Source organism: Schistocerca cancellata, chromosome 1, assembly GCF_023864275.1.
Source record: "Schistocerca cancellata isolate TAMUIC-IGC-003103 chromosome 1, iqSchCanc2.1, whole genome shotgun sequence".
In the NCBI taxonomy this organism is placed as follows: Eukaryota; Metazoa; Arthropoda; class Insecta; order Orthoptera; family Acrididae; genus Schistocerca; species Schistocerca cancellata.
The window spans coordinates 299,831,033-299,849,360 of record NC_064626.1 but is presented as its reverse complement, the minus strand read 5'-3'; the positions used below and the strand labels follow the sequence as shown (position 1 = coordinate 299,849,360).

The 18,328-nt window shown below is 41.5% G+C and overlaps 1 protein-coding gene across 1 annotated transcript in view; it reads right to left on the bottom strand.

The window, feature by feature from the left end:
- Positions 1 to 18,328, bottom strand: part of LOC126171884 (trichohyalin-like) — a 125,004-nt gene that overhangs the window by 71,194 nt on the left and 35,482 nt on the right. The gene's annotated exons all lie outside the window — the stretch shown is intronic.

Here is an 18,328-nt window from a genome sequence, read left to right as displayed (position 1 = left end):
ATCTTGAAATACAATTCATTGATTCTTCAGACAACAAAAAGCACTCGTCAACATTTCTTTCTACACTACTGGCCATTAAAATTGCTACTCCAAGAAGAAATGCAGATGATAAACGGGTATTCATTGACCAAATATATTACACTAGAACTGACATGTGATTACATTTTCACACAATTTGGGTGCATAGATCCTGAGAAGTCAGTACCCAGAACAACCACCTCTGGCCGTAATAACGGCCTTGATACGCCTGGGCATTGAGTGAAACAGAGCTTGGATGGAGTGTACAGGTACAGCTGCCCATGCAGCTTCAACACAATACCACAGTTCATCAAGAGTAGCGACTGGCATATTGTGACGAGCCAGTTGCTCGGCCACCACTGACCAAACATTTTCAATTGGTGAGAGATCGGGAGAATGTGCTGGCCAAGGCACCAGTCGAACGTTTTCTGTATCCAGAAAGGCCTGTACAGGACCTGCAACATGCGGTCATGCATTATCCTGCTGAAATGTAGGGTTTCGTAGGGATCGAATGAAGGGTAGAGCCACGGGTCGTAACACATCTCAAATCTAACGTCCACTGACGGCAGGTGATAAGCCAGTGTGGCGATGACGAATACATGCTTCCAATGTGCGTTCACCACGATGTCGCCAAACACGGATGCGACCAGCATGATGCTGTAAACAGAACCTGGATTCATCCAAAAAAATTACGTTTTGCCATTCGTACAGCCAGGTTCATACTGAGTACACCATCGCAGGCGCTCCTGTCTGTTATGCAGCATCAAGGGTAGCCGCAGCCATTGTCTCCGAGCTGATAGTCCATGCAGCTGCAAACATCGTCGAACTATTCGTGCAGATGGTTGTTGTCTTGCAAACGTCCCCATCTGTTGACTCAGGGATCGAGACATGGCTGCATGACCCATTACAGCCATGCAGATAAGATGCGTGTCATCTCGACTGCTAGCGATATGAGGCCATTGGGATCCAGCACGGCGTTCCGTATTACCCTCCTGAACCCACCGATTCCATATTCTGCTAACAGTCATTGGATCTTGACCAACACGAGCAGCAATGTCACGATACGATAAACCGCAATCGGGATAGGCTACAATCCAACCTTTATCAAAGTCGGAAACGTGATGGTACGCATTTCTCCTCCTAACATGAGGCATCACAACAATGTTTCACCAGGCAACGCCGGTCAACTGCTGTTTGTGTATGAGAAACTGGTTGGAAACTTTCCTCATGTCAGCACGCTGTAGGTGTTGCCACCGGTGCCAACCTCGTGTGAATGCTCTGAAAAGGTAATCATTTGCATATCACAGCATCTTCTTCCTGTTGGTTAAATTTCGCATCTGTAGAATGTCATCTTCGTGGTGTAGCAATTTTAAAGGCCAGTTGCTATGCACCATATTGCGGAGATGCTGAGTTGCACAACAAAAACACTGTCGGAAAGTTGAACATTCGGCCAACATTGCCTTTGTCAAAAATAACACACACACACACACACACACACACACACACACACACACAAACGTGACCAGTCTGGCAGCTGACGCCAGGCTCTGAGCAGGAGTGCATGATGGGAGAGGCGAACAGGTGGTGGGGGTGGGAGGAGGCTGGCGCAGAGAAGGGTAGGATAGCAGGGTACGGGTGGGCAGACGGTAAAGTGGAAGCTCCGACATGCAGCACCTTACCGTCCCCATCCCTACTCTGCTACCCCTCCCCCTCTCTGCACCAGCCTACTCCCACCTGCACCACCCGGTTGCCTCTCCCACCATGCACTGCGGCTCACAGTTTGGCTTTAGCTGCCAGAGACTGTGGTGGTGGTGGTTTTGTGTGTGTGTGTGTGTGTGTGTGTGTGTGTGTGTGTGTGTGTGTGTGTGTGTGCGCGCGCGCGCGTGTGTGTGTTATATTTTTGACGAAGCCCTTGTTGGCCAGAAACTGACTTTGCCTACCTGTGACGCAGCATCTCCGCTATACAATGAATAGTAACTACACTTTTCATAATATTGTTATGTTCCATCCTGGATTTTCCATTGTTTGAATTTTCTTTTATTACACTTTTCAAATTTTGAAGATTTTAAATGTTCACCAGTTTGGGTCTAGGCTGTTGTAACCATGTATAAATACTGGCGCACAATTTCATAGCTATTACAGATATTTCCAATTATTCCTGGATGATTGAACATCATTTGAAAAAGGTTACACTATTGGTAGGTAGTCAACTTCTTGCAGGTGTACTGAGATCAAGCTGGCGAATACAATGGTAAAAACAGCAGTACTGGTATCTAACACATCAAATGGTAATAAAAAGAAAGAAAAATTCAGAACTACTATCCAGATATATGACATGAGATATGAGCAGTCACATTACTAAGAGTGGCAATATATGCAAAAGCACATGTACTTACATATTTACCAAACAATACAAGCCATTTGATCATACAAAATATCTGATAAGGGTTTGAAAGAGTTCAACCACATGCCAAGCACAATGAATATTATCATTTTTATTGTTTATTGCCACATCTTAATCATCACCAAACATTACTGTGAAGACTGTAAAACTTACAGTACAAATAAATATGAAAGTTCTGGTAGAATGTAAACAATTTTGGAGTAATGGAGAGCACTCACCGAATAGTAGAATGTTGAGTCATTGACATTAACACACAAAAGAGAAAGAAAACTAATGAGCTTTCAGAATAAATCCTTTACGCGGGCAATTTCACCACCCTTGTAACACTGGAATGTATCTACGAGAATGGTGGGCAGATCCCCATCAAGACTGAGGGCTGCCCTAATATCAGTATACAGGACACATATTGCCATATTATCCTGAACTGAAAGTGGCATGCCACAACTTCACAGAGTGGCGGATCCTCCCCCAGAGGAGGAACCATGTGTTAAAGGGGTATGTCCAATGTGCAGTCTGGTAGGCACAACCTCCTTCCAGTGGTGAGGCTGACATGAAGTCCACCATATCTTTGTGGTCGATTTGAGTGACCACAGTTTGTTTTCTGCCACCTGCAACCATTCAGTCTTCCACCGGTCCATGATGAATCTGTCAGAAAATGAGGCTGATGGTGTGCAATAGGAGGGGACATTGATGGACGACACCCTCCTAACACGATACCTTGGCAACTTCGTCAGCCACATTGTAGCCCTGCATGCTGATGAGGCCAGGTACCCAGCAAACGATCACCTCCTTGCCACGGTGTTGGAACCGCTGTCAGGAAGCGAGTCTGAACGAACAATAAATCTTATACCGTAATATCTGTGAACCCTCTCCAGTGCCATCAAAATTCCGCATTGTAATTTGTAAACTGTTTCGGAAGATGCACTTTAAGAACCCTATTGGGGAAAACAACAGAACCACTGAGGACATTATTTTGCTGTGATCCTTCTGTATAAACAACAATAAAATTGTGGTAGGTAATTAAAATGGATGAAAACAACATTGTAAAAACATAATCTGGAGTACACAAGTTTTCGTGCACTGTGTCAAGCTTAAAATCACTTTGTGCCTCTGAAGACAGCAAGGAAGCAATGCGTTCCATGTCTGGCTGTGTATTTTGATGCCTGATGGATCCAGATTTTTGAGACAGTCTGTAGCATGTATCCCATATGACTTGCACGCATGGAGCTTATTCCTGAACAGCCGTTCATAGGTGGGTTGGACTACTAAACTAAATGTCAATGATGGAGGTGATGCTGATTTTTCTGCACCTGTTGAGCCAAAAAGATACTTTCTGAATGCAGGGAGGTGGTTCATTGGCCTCTGCACACACTCAACCAAGTTGTGTCCAAAATGCTCCTGCCGATGTCCGAATGCCCTCATCGTGTACAGCATCTAACATATTGAGGTAGGAAGGATGGGCTGATCAATTGACCATGTTGACATAATGTAAATGTGATTGAACAAATGCCCTATAAAACTACAGGAGGAAGCAACTGTCGACTCCCCATGTTTTTCACTATGGCATTTCAAAATATTCAGTGACTGGAAGCGCTTTGTTCCTAGGTCTTTCAAGTGTGAGAGCCAAGTTAATTTAAAGTCAAACCCAAAAAGCACACAGTTTCTTGAAAACACAAATCCCCCACCCCCCCCGCCCCAACTGTCTGCATTGGTTAGTTACAACTTTGACGAACTCAGTTAAAATTGACACATGTAGTCTTTTTGGGTGACAACTGAAAACCAGTTGTCCTGGCCACGGTTTCTAGCCTCCTAATGGTCAGCTATAGCTGCCTCGTCATCACTATAAGATCAGAGGAAGAGTAGAAGGTTGCAAAGTCATCCACAAACAAAGGGCATTTGATAGGGCTCCTGATTGTGGAGGAAATACCATTGATAGCGATGGCAAACAATGTGACACTGCCTTGGGGGACCCCATTCTCTTGAACATAGCAGTCAGACAAGGCATCACCAATGTGATATTGAAAACGCCAGTCCTTGAAAGATGATTGGATAAGTAGTGGCAGGCATCTATGTAGTCCCCATTCATGAACTTGGCAAAGGATGTTGTGCCTCCAAGTAGTGTCACATGATTTTTCGAGGTCAAAAAACACACAAACCAAATGGTTCTGGCATAAGGAGGACTCCTATATCTTCATCTCCAGCAGAATTATGTTGTCAAGGGTGGAATGGTAGAACCTGAAACCGCACTGGGAGTGGCTCAGGTGACCCCAGGATTAAAGCAGCCAGATGAGGCAGTGGTTGACTGTGCATTCAGGAGTCTTATCCATACAACTGGTAAGGGCTGCACTATGGTGATTGTTAGGGGTGCTATGGTACTTGCCTGGTTTCCAGAATGGAATTAATGTTGCCTCCTTTTAAGTTGCAGGGTACTGTTCATCGAACCAGATTTGACTGAAACAAGAGAGGAGCTGTCCTTTCAATTCATGGCACATATGATGAAGCATGGGGTAATGGATCTCATTAGGTACTGGAGCAGTGTCTCTGGCTGCAGACACAACTGATTCCAGATTCCACATGGAGAACGGAAGATTGTACACTTCCTCATTATGTGAGAAGAAATTGAGCTTCCTCATCTCTGCAATCCTATGAAACATCTGAAAAGCAGGAGCTTGTCTGGATGACATAGTAACAGTAAAGAAGTGTTCAGCTAAAACCTGAGCCATGTCTTCTGGCATGTCCACCATGACCCCATTACTTAACAAGGCCATAAGGGGAACGACCCTTGCTTGAAATCCGTCTTACTGATTCTGTAACTTGGGCAGTGGAAGTGGACTGTGTAATGGAAGTCACGAATTCCATCCAGGCTGCCCTCTTCCATTCTCTTATCACTTGTCTCACATGAGCTCTCATCCATCTGAAGGCATGAAGGTTTTCTGTAGTTTCACAGTGTTTGAAGTTTCGCAGAGCTGTTCATCTGACCATGACTGCCTATCCACAGTCGTCATTCCAACATGGTACAGACTGTCTTCTGAGGTGGTTACTAGACCGGGGAATAGACTCTGCGGCAACCCGTTGACTGTTTGAGTCAGGCGTCTCAGTACAGGGAAGCCTCTGAAAAAGGACTTTTACGTAAATGGTTCAATTAATTGCTCAGAGGTGCCATGAAGTAGAAACTTCTCTCTGAGTACAATTTTATCATTAAAAATGATATCTGAAGATAAGTGGAGAGAAGTCATGACAGAGGTTTACTTTACTATCCATTTATTGTTATGTTAATAGTTCCCCAGAGGCCATTTACAAGGCCGGCCGCAGTGGCCATGCGGTTCTAGGCGCTACAGTCTGTAACCGCGTGACCGCTACCGTCGCAGGATCGAATCCTGCCTCGGGCATGGATGTGTGTGATGTCCTTAGGTTAGTTAGGTTACTTAGTTCTAAGTTCTAGGGGACTGATGACCAAAGAAATTAAGTCCCATAGTGCTCAGAGCCATTTGAACCATTTTTTTAGCCTTTTACAAAAGGAACTACCAACTCTCAATCAAAACCAAAGTCGGTCACAGAATCAAGTATAGGTCTCATAGGTTCAGATTGAATGTTCCTTTGCCATAAGAAAGGCTGAGAATATGAAAATATCAGATCACATCATCGAATTTGTGAGCGACTTTGGTGGAGTCCTGAAATTCTTTGAAATAGTTCAAATACCTTCAACAACAGAACATTTTGTTTTATTTTATAAAGTACCATACTCAGAATACATTTCACATTGGCGTGGATTTGCAAAATGATATAAAGTTTTCGTATTTTTCCAATCAGGTAAAAAACATGGTGAAAGAGGAACATACAAGCCACTAAGAAGAAATTCTTTCACCAGATTCCAGAAAAACTCTACTGCCAATGAAAGTAAAGGAATTTGCTTTGCGGGCAGATGTCGATGATAGCCTTATTCCAATAGATGGGTTTGACAAATACTTAAACCAAACTGGGAAAATGTAACATAATGGGGCTTCTTACTGGAAAATGAGTGGGCAGAATTTTCTGACTCCTCAGAAGATAGTCAGAAAAATATCGTGTACGAGGGTGGTTTGAAAAGTTCTTGGGAGTCACCACGAGAGGTCAGCGCTAGCCCAACGAGTTGTTCATGTGATAATTCATTGGTCTGTTGCCTGTAAACACGTGCCTCCTCATTGCTCTTGGAAGACAGCTGTGGCAGTGATGTGGTTCTGTTCCCGCATAATGATTTGCGAAGATGAATTGGGGGGGGGGGGGGGGGGGGGGGGGAGATTCGCCTGATACGGCTCTGTCAGACTTCCATCTCCTCTTAAAACTGAAAATTTTTCTTGGTGGACGAAGGTTGACTCCAAATGAAGAATTGATAGCCGGAGTTGACAAGTATTTTGCGGGCCTGGAGGAAACTCATTTTTGAGACGCGATCAAGAAATTGGAACATCATTGGACCAAGTGCATTAATCTACAAGGAGACTACATTGAAAAATAAAAAAAAAGTTACAGTGATGTAAGTACTTTTTTTCTATTCCGTGTCTACAAGCATCTAGCTCTGCTTCCCAAATAACTTTCAGTTCTGGCGGTTTCATTTCCATCGCAAGATGGTCAGCTTTTTACACCAAGACAATGCTGATGCTCTTCTTTTTATTCATAATAACTCTTTTGGAGACAAATGAGTGAAAAGTATACTCAGACACTTTTTGGACATCAAGTTTCGTTTTCTGTTGTTAGTAGTGGTGGAAAAGTTCTCATTTATCACACATTTTGTTGTGTATGTTTGATTTATGTACACTGTTTTTCAAATTAATTTTCATTTTTTTAAATGAAGTAAAACTGAGTTTATTTCAAAATTATTATTTAGCAGCAAGGACAATAATGGCAGCTTTATTTCAGCCTCAGCTCATCAAATTTTCAAGTTACTATTTAGAAAGATATATAATTTGATTCACGATTGCCTTGATCCCAAATGATATACATACCAGGTCTGTCGAGAAAATTCCGGAACAATTGTAATTTCTCACCAATGGTGTATTGGAGCGAAATGCTGTTTGCATCCCTACACACACCTGAGTTTGACGTGTAACTGCTGGAAGTTTCATTTTTGAATGTGTGTTAGTCACTGTTCATTGCTGTATTGTGTAGAGCATGTGTCATATAGTTCGCAAATTTTGAGATGGTAAAGTTAGAGGAACAATGCGTCTGCATTAAATTTTGCGAGAATCTCAAGAAAAGCTTCACAGAGACACACCAAATGATGCATGAAGCCTATGGTGATGAGTGCTTTAAGTCGTACTCAGTGCTATGAACAGTTCATACAGTTTAAAAATGGTTGGACATACAGTTTAAAACTGGCTGGAGGAAGTTACAAATGACCCTTGTTCAGGATACCCTTCAATGTCTACCAATGATGCTCATATCAGGATTGTCAGCAAAATCGTATGTGTCAATCTAAGACTGACTGTCCATGAGATTGCAGAAGAATGTAATACTTCAGTTGAATGGTGTGATGAAATCCTGACACAGCATCTTGGAATGCATTACGTTGCCGCCAAGTTCTTCCCAAGGCTCATGAGTCAAGACCAGAAAGACCCTCATCTCAAAATCCGAGGAGAGCTTTTGGATCATGCAAATGAGAACAAGACCTTCCTTGAATAAATCAAAAGTGATGTTGAGACCGAGATTCAATCTTCACAATAGGTTGGGAAAGGTTGTGCATGACAAAAATAGGCTCATCGTGTCAGATCAAGTGTCAAAGCAATGCTGATAGTTTTCCTTGACCTCAAAGGACTAGTTCATCATTAATTACTGCAATTAGTGCCACAGGGACAAACTGTTAATCGATGGTATTATCGGGACATGTTGCGACACCTGCGAGAAAATGTGAGAAGGAAACAGGCTGAAATTTCGTGAGACAATTCATGGCTCTAGCATCACACATTCATCGCGGTTGGCGCATTAGTACCACACAAAAAATGAAATCATTGTGCTGCCTCATCCTCTATACTCCCCAGGCCTGGGCCCCTTTGGACTTTTATTTCCGAAGTTGAAAACCTCATTGAAAGGACAAAGATTTGCAGTGACAGATGAGATAAAAGAAAATTCGCAGATGGTGCTTCAAACGATCCAGGAAGTGGCGTACCAAGACTACTTCAGAAAGTAGAAATAGCGATGGTAGCAGTGTGTATCAATTATGGAGGAGAGTATTTCAAAACACACCATGCACAATAAATAAAAGGTAAGCATAAAAAAATTTTGTGGATAAAGCTCTGGAATTTTTTGGACAGACTTCATATATTACTGTTAACCATCATATATCACTGTTAACCAGTGTTGAGCATAATTAGTTATCATCTAAACTAAAAATCCAGTATCTTGTTATGAAAGTAACACCCAAAGTCATTATCAGGCACTCACTGTGGTCATTTAAAACATACCTAACAAATGCAAGAAAGACATCTGTGAATAAAAATTTCTTGCACTGAGAGCAGGTGATAGTAGTAGTGGTGGTGGTGGTGGTGGTGGTGATGGTGGTGGTGGTGGTGGTTTGATTTGGGGGAGGAGACCAAACTGTGAGGTCATCGGTCTCATCGGATTAGGGAAGGAAGTCGGCCATGCCCTTTCAAAGGAAACATCTTGGCATTTGCCTGAAGCGTTTTAGAGAAATCACGGAAAACCTAAATCAGGATGGCAGGAAGCAGGATTGAACTGCCGTCCTCCCAAATGCGAGTCCAGTGTGCTAACCACTGTGTCACCTTGCTCAGTGATGATAGTGGTTTGACAGGCAGCTGTATTGAATGCAGTGAGCCTGGCCAGAAAAATCCATGGGCTCAGAGTGCTACATGGTGCAATACTCTGCCCCCTCCCCCCATCACCCAATATCACACTGGACTGGAACCAACGAACCATATCTTTTACCAGGTCTCTGATCATCTATCATCACGTCCATAAGTGGTAGACATCCAACTCACGATTCTTCCCACCCCTCCTAAAGTGGTATCGCATCGTCCACAGAATCTATGAGGGTTGAATGAAAAGTACCACCTTTATCAATTGGATTTGGATGGGAATATTTTAATAAATCAATCACAAAAATAATCCTTAGAATGTGATCTTTAATTACCAATATTAACTTTCCACAAATCACCAGCCAATTGGATACATTTATGCCAATGATGAACAAGTTTTCTGGAGCTGTCACGAAAGAAGTCGACACTCTGTTTCCGCAACCACAGTCTCACAGTTCTCTCAATGTCTTCATCAAAACCATAATGATGTCCCCACAGATCGATTTTCATTATCAGGAACAGATGGAAGTCAGATGGTGTTAAATCTGAACTGTGAGGATGATTCAGTCTCTGAAGTTCTGTTGTGGTTGCATGTGAAATGTGTGGTTTGGCACTATCATGCTGCAGAAAACCTTTCCCTTTTCATTTCAGACCTTTATTGGCTGTTGTTTCAGAGTTCTCAGCATTGTGATGTAACATTCTGAATCTATTGTTGTTCCACGATCAAGGAAATCAACAAGGATAACACCATCTTCATCCCAGAACACTGTGGCCATGATTTTTCCAGCTGAGGCTGGGCCTTGAATTTCTTTTTCTGGGGTGAGTCTTTGTAGCGATATTCCATAGACTGACATTTCGTCTCTGGATTGTAACGGTCTACCCATGTTTCGTCTCCTGTCACAATTTAATGGAGAAAGGCATCACCTTCATTCTCGTAATGTGAGAGGAGTTCCTGGCAAATTTCAAGTATTTGCATTTTCGTTTCCGGAGTCAGCATCCGGGGTACCCATCGTGCACAGATCTTCCAATAGCCAAGAAAAGCAATAATGTGACCCTCGCGTTCTTGTGAAATGCTGACTGTGCTTGTAATTTCTCTCCGAGTGATATGACGATCGTCCTGAATGAAACTGTCAACATTTAGCTAGTGAAACTCGGTGGTTGCTGTGACAGGACATCCAACTCTTTGTGTGTCACGCAGGTCAGATGTTCCTGCCTCAACATCTTTAAACTTATTCGCTCAATGATGCACCTTTGGGGTGACACCTTCTGCTGTCAAGATTCAGTGACAGCACGTTGCTTAAATCGCATTGACCAACCGTCTGTGCAATGTTTCATACTCTACACTGTAGCATCACAACCGTTCAATGCTAAGGCTTCCCGCCAACTGGAGCTATAGAGAAGAGGCTACGGAACAAGCTAGTACCTGCCGCATACCAATGCTGCCAACTGTTGAATAGTTATGAAAGTGAGGCATTGCTTTTCAGTCAGCCCTCGTACACAACTTCCTCCTCCACCCCTATGCCACTCCCGATCCCAATTTCTCGCAAAGGAATTATATCCATGTGGAAGACGCAGCTGCACAACCTGTCCAATCCAACCACTCAGCATTTCCTACTCCAGTACTGTCACAGGATTATCCTACATCATCATAGATAGGGCCACCTGTGAAAGCAGCTATATCATAGACCAACTCTGCTGAAATCACTGCACAGCTTTTTATGCTGGCAAACTACGGCCAAGAGCAAAAATGGCCACCCACTGGCACAACATACAGCTGAACACAACATGCTCAATTGCAACGGCTGCTTCACAACCGAGTCCTTTCGGATTCTTCCCTCCTGCACCAGCTTTTCTGAACTATACAGATGAAAGTCATCCTTGCAACACATACTTCACTACCGTAACCCTCCTGTCTTGAGTATCTATTAACACAGCCTCCCCACACCTTCCACCCAACAGTTTCCACTTCCTCTGTCCTGTTGCTCCCTCTCAAACCAGCCCTGGTACCTGTGCATGATATGTCTTGGCTGTGAATCTGTAACCCCACCCTCCAGCATTCTTAGCCAGAAAACCTGTTGATTTGATCTGAGCCACTAGCTACACACCCCAACCCCTCCTCTTTCTGCCTCCCGTCTCTCTCCTCCTGTAGGCAGCCCATCCGACAACTCCCACCCTACCCTATGCACATGTACCCTATGCACCTGCTGAAGTGCAATTCCAGCCTTGGTATTTAGTACTTTTGCTGAAAGTGGTAGGTATTAACATTAAGAAATATTTCAGGAGTCATAATTTAACAGCATTATCTGGTTTGATTTATGTGCTATCTAATCCAAATTTCCATTCTGGAACTTCAGTTTAAAAACATTCATCAACTGAATGCAAAGGCTGTAGTTTCAGTGTACTATGAATTTTCCAGTGGTCATGACTGCAGGGTGATTCAGAATTAACAGGACAAAAAGAAAGTATTGCTGTGACTACAGTAATGACTTTATTTCAGAAACACACAGAGAGATTGAAAGGTTATCTCTCACAGTTTAGGCTGTCAATAATGAAGTAATGGAAAATTGCCACTGTTGTTCATCGCTGACAGCTACAACAGAAAATGTGTATTGCGTCAGAATATGCAAAAAAACATCCCAACTGTATTTCAAAGACATTTTCTTACCACATTTTAGTGGTACCACACCGTCACAACACTGCTAGATGCGCAAAGCAATTCTAGGAGACAGAATGCGGAAGCAAGAAGAAAAACAAATGACAGCCATCCATTAAGAATGAAGTGGTGGCAAATATTCGTACAAGCTACAAAACAAGCACCCTGCATTGTTCATTGTGCTAGAAAACACGTGATTGTGTCCCAGCCAACAGTGTGGTGTGTGCTGCACAAGTGTCTGCAGTTCAAAGCTTACAGAATTCAAATGTCGCAGGTGCTAAAACTAGATGATAAACTAAAACAGACAATTATGCATTGATTTTGAGGCACAGATGGAGGTGGATGGTTCCACAGGCAGACTTGTGTTCTCACATTTCACTTTTGCATGCCTCCTCGAGACATAATCATTACAGGCATAACCCATATTGATATGACTTCTCTCTGGTTGTTGCCTCAGTTGACAAAAGAGGTATCCGACTTAATTTTGCAGCAGGACAGAGCCCTGCCAAATAGGCATAACCTCGTACATAAGTCACCCGCCCTCATGGCTTTACTTTTCCAGTCCCTTATACCTTATGTTCCAAACTTCACAGAAGTTTTCCTGAATACTTTGAGCGACTAGCACTTCTAGAAGTAAAGATATTGTGGAGACATGGCTTAGCCACAGCTTGGAGGATTGTTTGCAGAGCGCATTTTCACCAGCATCTCTCTCCTGTGAGAGCAGTCAGTAGAGCACTTGCCAGAGAAAGGCAAAGGTCTCAGCTTCGAACCCCAGTCTGGCACACAGTTTTAATCTGTTGGACGTTTGAAATCATCCCACACTGCCTTACAGAGTGAAAATCCATTCTTAGAAACAATCCCCTAGCTGTGGCTAGGAGTACCTCCTCCATATCCTTTCTTCCAGGACTGGTAATTCCAAGAGGTATATTGAGGAACTACTCTGAAGTTTGGAGGGTAGGAGATGAGGTACTGGCTGTGAGGGCCAATTGTGAGTTTGTGCTTGGAGAACTCAGTTGATAGATAACTTACCATGAATGTCAAAGGCCCCACATTTGACTCCCAGTCCAGTACAAAGTTTTGGTTTGTTTTTTTCTTTTTTTGTCAGCTTTGTGCTCCCTGAACATACTTCACCTACTATAGATTTATCGTTACTTCTCCCCTTCATTACACCCATTTTCTGCCATACACCACGAGGCTTTAGCAAAAAATCATCATTCCAGGTCAGTCTGTTTGCTAGAAGTTTATTCCAGCCTCACGAGACTACTCTTCATTCCCAATGCAATCCCCCAATAATTACACTTCTACCCTTCCTTCCAACAGGTTCCCACTATCTGACAATGTTTCAACTCTAATGTCACTTCATTCCCCACTTCAAAACCTCTAAGTGCCTACTAAACCTAACTTTCCACCTCTGTAAGTGCTGAGATGTACCCCATTGACATTATCAAAGTAAGTATGTTGGCATGCATATGATGCATCCACTAAAATTAATACACTACACCCATAATCCCTCTGAATATGTGATAACCACTAAGAAAAACTTCCATGTTCCTGATATCCTGTTATCCAGAAATCTACACCTATTTTAAGACCATGCACAGTTTCTTCATTAATGTACTGAATTCTCTTTCTTTCCTGACAATAATCCTGCAGTTTACCATGAGACATCTCAGTACCCTCCTAGATAATCTTTCAATTATCTTATATTCTGACTCATCAAATTCTACTCCTGGTTGACAACACACATTTTAATTTTCACTCCCTCACTAAACATCATTTTTCCTTATTATTTTATAATTTACATACATCGGTAAAACTTTTTCTACAAGCTCTCAAAATTTCACAAATGTATGTAAATTTTATAGGTTTTTACACAGACATTGTACATGTCCAAGACATTCCTGAAATGACAGATGTCCTCTGAGTGGTGTTAAACAACAGTTATTTCAAGGAAAATATCTAAAGTCGAGAAACAGAGACAGCTAGATAATCTCAAAGATCTCCTGGCTAAAATGAATTTGTCACAAGACACCTCACAAGGTTCTTCTCAGGATCATCCAGCTATAAACCTTGGACCTGTTTTCAAGATCTATCAAATCAATATGGAAGGCATAAGTAAATCAAAGTGTCAAGTCTTACAGGAGATTTTATCAAAATATAACATCCGCACTGTCGCTGTTCAGGAAACTGATACCATCCTGAAAATGAAGATCATATAAATCAAGAAAGGAAAAATTCCTGGTTTTGACTTACTAGGAGTAATGTAACATCATGTTTATGGAGTGGCAACATACATATGAATGGCAATCATGAATGCACATCTATGCTCTGTATCTGACCTCAATGACATCCACAAAATTACAGTAAAAACTGGAGAACTAACAGTAATTAATATGTAGAAACCTCCAGCTATCTCTTGGCATCCCCCATATATCCCAGTATTGCCTTGCCATATATCTCAGAGATTTTAACTGTTGTCATACTCAACGGAAGAGTAAGGAAAATTATGAAATGGACTGGTAATTTTCTTATAAATTGGGCAGAAGACAAGAATTTATGTCTGGTGTTTGATACAGAGGATAAAGAAACATTTTATCAGCTGCATGGAGATAGGAGTATAATCCTAATCTATGTTTGTAACAACTAAAGAGAATAATTACTTCTCCAATGTTCCCAGTTTGTAGTAAAAAAACTTCCCATACAACCAACATCATCCAATCTTGACTAAAAGTGGGACAAGTATCCCACTCTAATCATCCTCACCATGACCTAGATGGAACTTAAGAAAAGTAAAGTGGGATGCATTTGTAAAAATTCTAACAAATGTGCTGGATAGATTCTCCTAAAAGCAAATAACTATGAGAAGCATGTAAGATCTACGATAACTGTAGCAAACGAGGAAAACCCTACTACTGCGATTAATATATTCCACGCTGGAATACTAACAAGAAACAGTATGATGAACTTCTAAAAAGTAGTGATCTGGAAATAATGGATAATCCATTTTATAGCCTAAATATAGACAGATGTAGCAGGTGGACAGAGATCGTTGAGTCACTTTATTTTCAAACATCAAGTAGAGAAGCATTGTCATTACTAAGGAAATTGGATGGAAACAACATAAAAGCACAGGAGAACACTCATATAACAGCTAACAGGACTGGGTGACATATACTGTCCAGTCTCCAGCAAGAAGGTGTGAGATTCGTGCATGATACATCAGGTGAAAACTTGCATAGCTCAAAAAGAAAACTAATGAACAATCTGATTTCTCAAGAACTTCCTCTGCATCCGAAATCTTTGCCGTTCTTAAAACTCTAAAACCAGGAATCCATCCCAAACTACTACTGCGCAGTGGGAAATTTGTTGAAAGATGGCTGGCAGATTTCTTCTCTGGTATTATGAAATCTGGTTCAGTCTCACAAAATATGAATCAATCAAATATCATAGCAATACTCAAACCAGCAAAAGAACTATCACACTGTAAGTTCCTTGAAAGACTTCTACAAAATCATATTAGTCCAGTGATCTTTCAGAACCTTCCTGCTGAGGAAGCTGGACTCCAACCAGGACGGAGCAGTGCTGACCAAGTCTTATCATTATCAACATTCACTGAAGCAGGATACCAAATGAAGCAAAAAACATCATCAGTTGCCTTGGTTGATCTAAGAGCAGCATATGACACAGTTTGCAGGCATGGGTTGCTTTATAAGTTATTACCACTTGCTCCATGCACCCAGACAACAAAACTAATTGACAATATGTTACCAAGGACATTTACTATAACTACAAGAAAAGACACTAGCTGTCCAAAAGTATTCAATAACACCTTACAACAGGAATCTGTCCTTGCTCCTCTCTCGTTTAATTTATGGGTTTAGTGTTGTAGGATTGCTGGATCGAATGATCTACACTATACCACATGTAATAAGCACTATTTTATTACTCCCAAGCACACATATACAGTTATATACATTCTTGATTCTCGGTGCACGTGTATAGTTGTGTACTGCTTCATGCATGGCCACAGACTGCTCGCAAAGAGCTTGCCACAACAAAGATATTATACGTGACTTTGTTAATAGTTGCCACAAATTTATATATATATCTGACATTCCTCCAACATTCCAGAAAGTTTGGTGATGGGGACAACTGGGCAATAGCTAGCGAACACAAAACCTTTGAAATAACTGAAGAAATCCTGATCTAGACAATTTAAGCCAATATTTCCATAAATGATGGTTACAACTCAAATCAAACAGATGTTCCACATTTTCATCTGTCCAACAGATTGACGCAGATAACACTTCATGTCTATTTTAAGGGAGACAAACTTCAATACTCACTGAGTATCAGCACTCTGATTGTTATACTCAACAACACAGCACTGTGCACCTGTCTAGCTTAATAGTCCATATGCAAAAATAAAATTCATAAAATCTAACTAAGCCACTCACATTGTTAATGGATCAATATGATCCACTCCCACATACTAGTTACCTATCTTGAGCCACATTCCAACTACTGATATCAGATGGAAGAGTGTGCTATTCTGTGAGTACCAGAAGATTGCTGATAACCCTGATCTTAAAATATTGAATAATTTATTCTGTACAGAGTAAAAAAAGATTAAGATCAAGGCACTCCACTCTTCACAGCTAGAACTCTTAAGAAAATTGAATACAATGTCATTGATGAATGGAAACACTGCTGGCAAGAAAATAGTTCTTCAAAATGTCTGAAACTGCCCTGCATCCAAGAGAAACCCTCTGGATTTGACCAGCCTACGACAATTTGGACTACCCTGAACTGCATCCAAATGGGTCATGCAAGATGTGCGGACACTCTCCCCAAGCAGGGCATATCTTCAACACCATCTCGTGACTGTGGTGCAGAGTGAAAGACAGTTGTTCATGTTGTATCAATATGTCCCGCATGTGCCTAGAAGGTTTCTTCTAAAGAATTCCTACTACACTAAAAACCTTGCCACTCATCTTTAGTTGTTGTCGTTTGGGTTATATTATGCTGGAGAGCTGTGTGAAATGTTGACACGTAGTAGTTTAGTAATCTTTTTATATACAAGAGTTGTAACTTAAATAGTGGCTTCACAACCGATACAAAAAAGTTACATGTTTGCATCTGTTATTGTCCTTCAAAGTAGTCACCAATGTTGTGTAGAACCCACTGCCCAGCAATGTGGAAGGCATAGTATACCATTAGCAGAGAATGTTCTGTTGACGGTGCAAATGGAGTAGTCTAAAGTTGTGGTGATTCTCGTGTACAACTGTGATGGTGTTATCCTAACGCATTACGTTCTTCCATGGCAGACCGTCAATGCGCAGTAGTACTGTTTGTTTTTGGAGCACCACTGTGACCAGCTTTACGAAAGAATTGGCGACACTTTCTGCATAACCCACTAATCATTTTGTATGACAATGTGTGGGCGCATACAGCGCAAGCTGTGGCTGCTCTGTTCGGTCGATGGGACTGGGAAGTACTGGACCATCCACCATATTCCCTGGACTTAAGTCCTTGTAATTTTGATTTGATTCTGAAGATGAAGGAGGCACTTAGTGGCATTCACTTCAGAACTGTTCCAGAGATTCAACAGGCAGTAGACCGCTCCATTCGCACCATCAACAGAACAGGCTCTGCTAACGGTATACTACACCTTTCAAATCGTTGGCAACGGGTTCTACACAATGCTAGTGACTACTCTGAAGGGCAGTAACAGGTGCAAACATGTAACTCTTTTGTATCAATTGTGAATAAATAGTTGCTACTGTTTAAGTTCCAACCCTTTCCTATTGAGCAATTCTTGTGATATGACAAGAAAATAAAATCAAGTTTTAAAGCCCAATCAGTTCAAGTGCAGACTATCCTCTGATATGCAGTTATCTACTTAACTTATTTAACTCTAAAAAAACTGCACCAAAGTGTCACAATGATCTTGAATGCAATCAACAAGCCACTGAGCAGGGACCATGGAGGTTGCTTTGTACCAATTTTATCAATTTTCCAGCCTCCTACATTTGGATACAAAACATGTTAAAGCATTCATCTATATATCTCAGTACACTGCCTATCCTTAAGATCCCTATGTGAAATGTAAATTGGATGTACCATAAGGTCATACAATCTTCCTACAAATTTCAATTACCTAAACTTATTCAAGATTGTTCCAGAAAAATAACATCACCCTTTTTTCAAGAATTCCTATTTAAGTGCCTTAACCATTTATGTTACTTCTTTGCCTCCCTTTCTCCTCATTTAAGATAGGTCTAACTTAACCTCATTTCTGAGTGACTATGCACTACAATTATTTTTCCTTCCCGCTTATGAAGAATGAACCTGCAATTCTGAAATTTAGACATACTGGCGAGTCCACTTGCGTCCTTGTGAATAAACTGTTTAATGTTTTAATAATTCAAGAAGCTATGCAACAAATTGGAACAGGAGAGAAATTTA